The sequence below is a fragment of the Scyliorhinus torazame genome, chromosome 1 (assembly GCF_047496885.1).
Source record: "Scyliorhinus torazame isolate Kashiwa2021f chromosome 1, sScyTor2.1, whole genome shotgun sequence".
In the NCBI taxonomy this organism is placed as follows: Eukaryota; Metazoa; Chordata; class Chondrichthyes; order Carcharhiniformes; family Scyliorhinidae; genus Scyliorhinus; species Scyliorhinus torazame.
Window position 1 is genome coordinate 30,043,027 of NC_092707.1, and position 7,086 is coordinate 30,050,112.

Here is a 7,086-nt window from a genome sequence, read left to right on the forward strand (position 1 = left end):
GGCCCCACCCGAGCCCACTCCGACTGCCAAGAGCAAACAAGATTTTTAGGATTTATCTCAGCTCTGCTTTGCAAAGCACAAATCAGGATCCACCAGGGACATAGCACTAGCCATATAACACAAGAAAAAGCAAGTATGAAATGTACCAGGATAAAATAAAGGATTAAAAGAGGTGCCCCACCCCCGTATGTATTTTTTTCGAAGCACTTTACCCTCTTGGGTGGATGGATTTGTTTATTGTCACGTGTACCAAGGTACAGTGAAAAGTATTTTTCTGCGAGCAGCTCAACAGATCATTAAGTACATGGGAAGAAAATATATAATGGGGCAACACAAGGTTCACAATGTAGCTACATAAGTTCTGGCATCGGATGAAGCATACAGGGTGTAGTGTTAATGAGGTCAGTCCATAAGAGGGTCATTTAAGAGTCTGGTGACAGTGGGGAAGAAGCTGTTTTTGAGTCTGTTCGTGCGTGTTCTCGGACTTCTGTATCTCCGCCCGATGGAAGCAGTTGAAAGAGTGAGTAAGCCGGGTGGGAGGGATCTTTGATTATGCTGCCCGCTTTCCCCAGGCAGCGGGAGGTGTAGATGGAGTCAATGGATGGGAGGCGTGTGATGGACCGGGCGGTGTTCACAACTCTCTGAAGTTTCTTGCGGTCCTGGGCCGAGCAGTTGCCATACCAGGCTATGATGCAGCCCGATAGGATGCTTTCTATGGTGCATCTGTAAAAGTTGGTAAGGTTTAATGTGGAAATGCCAAATTTCCTTAGTTTCCTGAGGAAGTATAGGCGCTGTTGTGCTTTCTTGGTGGTAGCATCGACGTGGTTGGACCAGGAACAGATTTTTGGAGATGTGCACCCCTAGGAATTTGAAACTGCTAACCATCTCCACCTCGGCCCTGTTGATGCTGACAGGGGTGTGTACAGTACTTTGCTTCCTGAAGTCAATGACCAGCTCTTTAGTTTTGCTGGCATTGAGGGAGAGGTTGTTGTCGCTACACCACTCCACTAGGTTCTCTATCTCCCTCCTGTATTCTGACTCGTCGTTATTCGAGATCTGCCCCACTATGGTCGTATCGTCAGCAAGCTTGTAGATGGAGTTGGAACCAAGTTTTGCCACGCAGTCGTGTGTGTACAGGGAGTAGAGTAGGGGGCTAAGTACGCAGCCTTGCGGAGCCCCGGTATTGAGGACTATTGTGGAGGAGGTGTTGTTGTTCATTCTTACTGATTGTGGTCTGTTGGTCAGAAAATCGAGGATCCAGTTGCAGAGTGGGGAGCCAAGTCCTAGGTTTTGGAGCTTTGATATGAGCTGATTCTTTCACTAATTCAGAAAATATTTTGTTAAACCCACATTTCCAATAAGGGGGCCGTAATATATTCTGTATGGTATGTTTTGTCTGGCTTGGCATCCTTTGCAAGCCAGTGCATTGTGGGATTGCAGGATTCACATTTTCCCATTGGTTTGACTGTGACAGCAATAAAGAAGTTGCAATGTTAATCAGCTCCTCTGTCTACTTGTGTCCTCATTGATCGTGAAACATACCAGGACCAAAGACACAACAATATCCTTCTGTGTTTAGATCTAACATTCAGAGGAGTGCCCCAGTGGACCAACACAGCACTTCCGTTACCCACTGCAGCCTATCAGTTAATGCCAGTTAACTGAATTGCAAAGTTGTCTGACTGATTGAAATGAACCAATGGATGTTAGATTAATCTTTAATATTTGGTGCTTTGAAAGGAGCCCTGAGGGTGACATTGGAAATAATTGTAGAGAAATAATAGAACTCTTCATCAGTGAGATGATTAGTGTAGTGCTGCAAGCAGGAATTTAAATGACTCCACGAAGCAACCGTGGGTGAGAAATTCCACGTTGTCGCTACTGAGTTACTTAAGGTGACCTGTAGTGTTCACACATTTACACAGCAAATGAACACCAGGATCAAATGAAACTGCAAGTGACTAATGCAGCCCACCCATAATTGAGCAGCTTAGCTGAGGCTCCAGATGTAGACAGTCTCTGAGACATGGTGGCTGGGACAGCCTTTGAGTATTGATGAGCGAGATTTGAACTCATTCAAAGCCCGCTCTCTTGCAGAGTTAAAAGTGTGCCAGCATGTCCGGTAACAGCATTGTGTTGAAATTTAACAAATTAAACACGGGAAGCACAAATAAGGGTTCCATCATAACCCTAATATGAGATTACACTGGTCGGAGGTATAGTTTCTGTGCGACTATCTCAGAACCAGCAATGGCGCTGTTCATAGTTGGGTTATGGTTGTTATTCTTATTTCAAAGGTGTTTTTGTCCATAATCGATGATTTATGGATTCTTTCTTTCTTGTTGGTCACAAGATGCACAAAATTATAATTAAGCAGCGAAAACAGACAATGCTGGAAATACTTAGAAGGTCAGTAAGCATCTGGAGAGAGAACAGGTAAGATAAGGGATCTCCCCCATGTTGGAGAGACCAAATGCAGACCAAGTGATTGTTTTTCCAAATATGTCTTTGATTTTCATGAGTGCAACCCGAAGCATCCAATTGCTTCAATTATACATGGCGTTTTTCAGTCCTTTGGCCTCAACATAGACATGTACGACTTCAAATCTTAAATATCGCTCTCATTTACCAGCTTGTAGCTGTTCTGGGACATTTAGGATGGGCGTGCCAGCGTATTTGAGAACAGAAGCAGTGTGTGTGGGGAAGGGGGGTGGGGAGATTAGTGCTTGGCTTGGCTCCAGGATTTTGACTTTGCGCTAAATGGAAGAATGATAAAACATTTCCCAGTGACATCGGTGTGGGTGAATTGAAGGGGAACGTCCAGGTGCTCATTCTCCCATGGCCCCTGCTGCCCTTTTCCTCTCGGTGGCACAGGTCGTCAGTTTGGAAGGAGCAGTCAAAGGAGCTTTGGTGAGCCTCTGCAGCTCATCTGATAGATGGTATACACTGCAGCCACTATACATTGGTGACAGAAGGATTGAACGTTTAAGATAATGGATAGTGCGCTAATCAAACGGGTTGCTTTGTCCTGGACAGTGTTGAGTTTCTTGAGTAATATTGGAGTTGCACTCATCCAGGCAAGTGGAGGCTATTCCTTTAAACTCCTGACCTGTTGCTTTTACATCATTGTCAGGATCCCGGATGAGAAACCCAACAATTTGCAATTTGTAACTGTCAGGAAAGGATAATTCACCTCAGGAGGATTAACACTGACCAATAGGTCAGGACGGCACGGCGGCACAATGGTTAGCGCTGTTGCTTCATAGCACCAGGGACTCGGGTTCGATTCCCGGCTTGGGTCACTGTCTGTGCAGAGTCTGCACGTTCTCCTCGTGTCTGCGTGGGTTTCCCCCGAGTCCTCCGGTTTCCTCCCAATGTCCAAAAATGTGCGGGTTAGGTGGATTGGTCACGCTAAATTGCCCTGTAGTGTCTAAACGTTAAGTGGGGTTGCTGGGTTACGCGGATAAGGTGGAGGTGTGGGCTTACATAGGGTGCTCTTTCAGGGAAAGGTAGTAATTAAACAAAATGTCATACAGCAGCTGCCAAAGTTAAGTGTTAAGTTAAGTGTTAACCTGGTATCAAAGTTTTGTATTTGTAACATTACTTTTGTTAATGAATGTTTTACATTAAACTTTACAAACTTCTAAAAATGTCTTTTTGCAACATCAAAACTCAAAATTAAATTATGACATAATTATAAGTGAATAAGATAATTGAAGTAAACAAGGCAGAAATATAATAATGATAGACACAAATCAAAACAAAAATCAGGGCGGATTCTCTGGTCCACCAGCAGTGTTTTCCGACGCACCCCCGCCGGCAGTGGTATTCATGGTTCCCGCAGCCAGCCAATGGGATTTCCCATTCCAATCTCCTCACGCTGTCGGGAAACCCGCAGGCATGTGTGTGCTGCCGGCGGAGTGGAGGATCCCGCTGACGGAGAATTCCGCTGCAGGTGTTATAAGGACAGTGACAGCTAAAAGGAAAAAGCCCTGGGGGAGGAATTTCCAATCTTATGACCAGGTCAGAACCATCTTGTAACACATTTTATGACCCCTCTGTAGGTCTGTAAGGAGATGGTATTATTTACATTTTGCCCTGCTTCAAGAATGTCCGTTGTTAGTGAAGTCTGACTTCTCTTCTTCCCGACTAAATTTTCAGTTGCCATACTTTAAATTAAAACCATCGAACGCTTTTCAGCAAACTACACTTAAAATTATATCATAATATAGTATGGTAACTTCACAGACTTAAAACAAATAACAAAACCTTTGTTCACTTATAAATCTTAAATAATAATCACCTTCAATCATAAAAAAATTAAAAGTTACTTTAAAAGAGCCACTAACAATAACATTGCCTGTTTAAAAGGATGAAGAAAAAAACTATTAAAAAAACTTCAACATACTTTTAAAACAGCTGTGAAAGCTGTTGCTTGTTGTCTTCAACAATATAAATGGTCTGGAGGAAAATGTGGGTGGTCAGATTTGTAAGTTTGCGGATGACATGAAGGTTGGCGGAGTTGCTGATAATGTCGAAGGTACAACAGGATACAGATAGATTGGAGGCTTGGGCAAAGAAATGGCAGATGGAGTTTAATCTGGACAAATGCGAGGTGATGCATTTTGGAGTATCAAATCTTTTTTTTAAATAAATTTAGGGTACCCAATTCTTTTTTTCCAATTAAGGGGTAATTTAGCGTGACCAATTCACCTACCTTGCACATCTCTGTGGGGGTGAAACCCATGTAGACACAGGGAGAATGTCCAAACTCCACACAGCGAACCTGGGTCCTCGGCGCCGTGAGACAGCAGTGCGAACCACTGTGCCACTGTGCTAACCCTGGAGGATCAAATCTAGGTATGAATTATACTGTAAATGGCAGAACACTTAGGAACATTAACATACAGAGGGATCTGGGCATGTAGGTCCACAGTTTCCTAAAAGTGGCAACACAGGTGGCCAAGGTGATTAAGAAGGCATATGGCACGTTTGCTTTCATCAACCGGAGCACTGGGTACAAGAGTTGGGAAATCATGTTGCAGCTATACAAAACCTTGGTTAGGCCGCATTTGTCGTATTGAAGGCAGTTCTGCTCACCACATTATCAGAAGGAGGTGGAAGCTTTGGAGAGAGTGCAAAGAAAGTTCACCAGGATGTTGCCTGGTCTCGAGGGTGTTGGCTATGAGGAGAGGTTGAATAAACTAGGATTGTTTTCACTGGAAAGACGGAGGCTGAGGGGAGAGCTGATAGAGGTCTACAAAATTATGAGAGGCATAGACAGGGTAGATAGTCAGAGGCTTTTTCCAAGGGTGGAAGTGTCAATTACAAGGGGGCACAGGTTCAAGGTGAGGGGGGGGGAACGTTTAAGGGAGATGTGCTGTGTAAGTTTTTCACGCAGAGAGTGGTGGGTGCCTGGAACGTGCTACCAGAGGATGTGGTGGAAGCAGGCACTTTAGCAACATTTAAGAGGCAGCTGGATATATACATGAATAGGGAGAAAAGAGGGATACGGACCGAGTAAGAGCAGAAATTGTTTTTTCAGTTCGGGCATCATGATCAGCAATTGGAGGGCCGAAGGGCCTGTTCCTGTGCTGTACTACTCTTTGTTCTTTGCTCTTCAACACAAACCTGCTGTTTAAATCCCTGACCTCAATGGGAGCTGCCTTAATTTCCCCATCACAAGGGTGTGTGGCTACATTCAAAGTGCGCTGCGCTGGGGCCAGCACAGTATCCTGGCACAGGCCCGAGGCTGCTGCTGGGGCTGGAAAGCTCATCGCAACTGTTGAGCACTGCTAAGAGGGCACTATTCTACCTCTGTATCGGCGGGCCATGGTTTCCCACCGATTAACGGAGGTTATGGGCCAATGTTTATTTGCCTGGTATCTGGTGTCCTCTGATGGCTAAATGCAGTCAGAGGACAATTGCATATATACAGTCACATATAATTCAACACTATACTTGCCCAACTCCAATACTTTTCATCTTTTCCTCCGACTGCAGTTGTCTGGGTCTTGATTTGTAACCTGTTTTTGCACTTAATTTTATTCAATATTTGTACTTGTAAAAAATTGCCAGCTTGTAAAAGAAACCCTTTGGTGGTATTTCGTGGTGGGAAAAGACAGTGGGTCAGTTGAGTATTGATGTGTGTTGGTATTTCCCTGAATGCTCACAATATGTATGTGATGGGGCTGTACGGTGGAACAGTGGTTAGCATTGCTGCCTCACAGAACCAGGAAATAGGTTCAATTCCGGCATCAGGTGACTGTCTGTGTGGAGTTCCTCCGGATGCTCCACTTTCCTCCCACAGTCCAAAGATGTGCAGGTTAGGTGGATTGGCTGTGATAAATTGCCCCTTAGTGTCCAAAAGGTTAGTCGGGGATAGGGTGGAGGCGTGGGATTAAGTAGAGTGCTCTTTCCAAGGACCGGTGCAGACTCGATGGGCCAAATGGCCTCCTTCTGCACTGTAAATTCTATGATTCTATGATTTTGACAAAGACTAAATTGCCATTTTGCTTTCAGAGTTGATACTTTGTGGCACACACTGCCATCTAGTGCACCAGCTGCAAGTAACTGCAGCTTTATTGAGGCAAGGAAGCAGCTCTTTGACTCGGCATAATAAATACCTAGTTGGATGCTAAGTGAGTACAGAGGTGGTCAAATACCCTGCATAATTGTTGGTTCCTGTCCTGCTGGAACAGGGTAAATATATGAGAAGCAGGCCATTAACGAATGGGAGCATATGAATATTCTGGATTTTCATTTGATTACTTTCAGAGATCAGGAAATACAAATAGGTGGAATTTAGAATCCATGATAGTAGATATGGTGCATTATCAGTAGAAGGAGCAGGTTCGATGGGGCTGAATGCCCATATCTCATTTCACTCCATGTCCAATGCTATTCTGCAACTAGATCTGAGAGAACAATAAGGAGGAGAGCAACGATTAAATAAACTTCTTGAATGAATTCAGACCATTCTAAAGTTCGTCAGTCAGTGTGTGGAAGAAACAGCAGCCGATTTACCCACACAAATCACAATGAGATAAATGAACAAGTATACTGTTTTAGTGTTCTTGGTTGAGG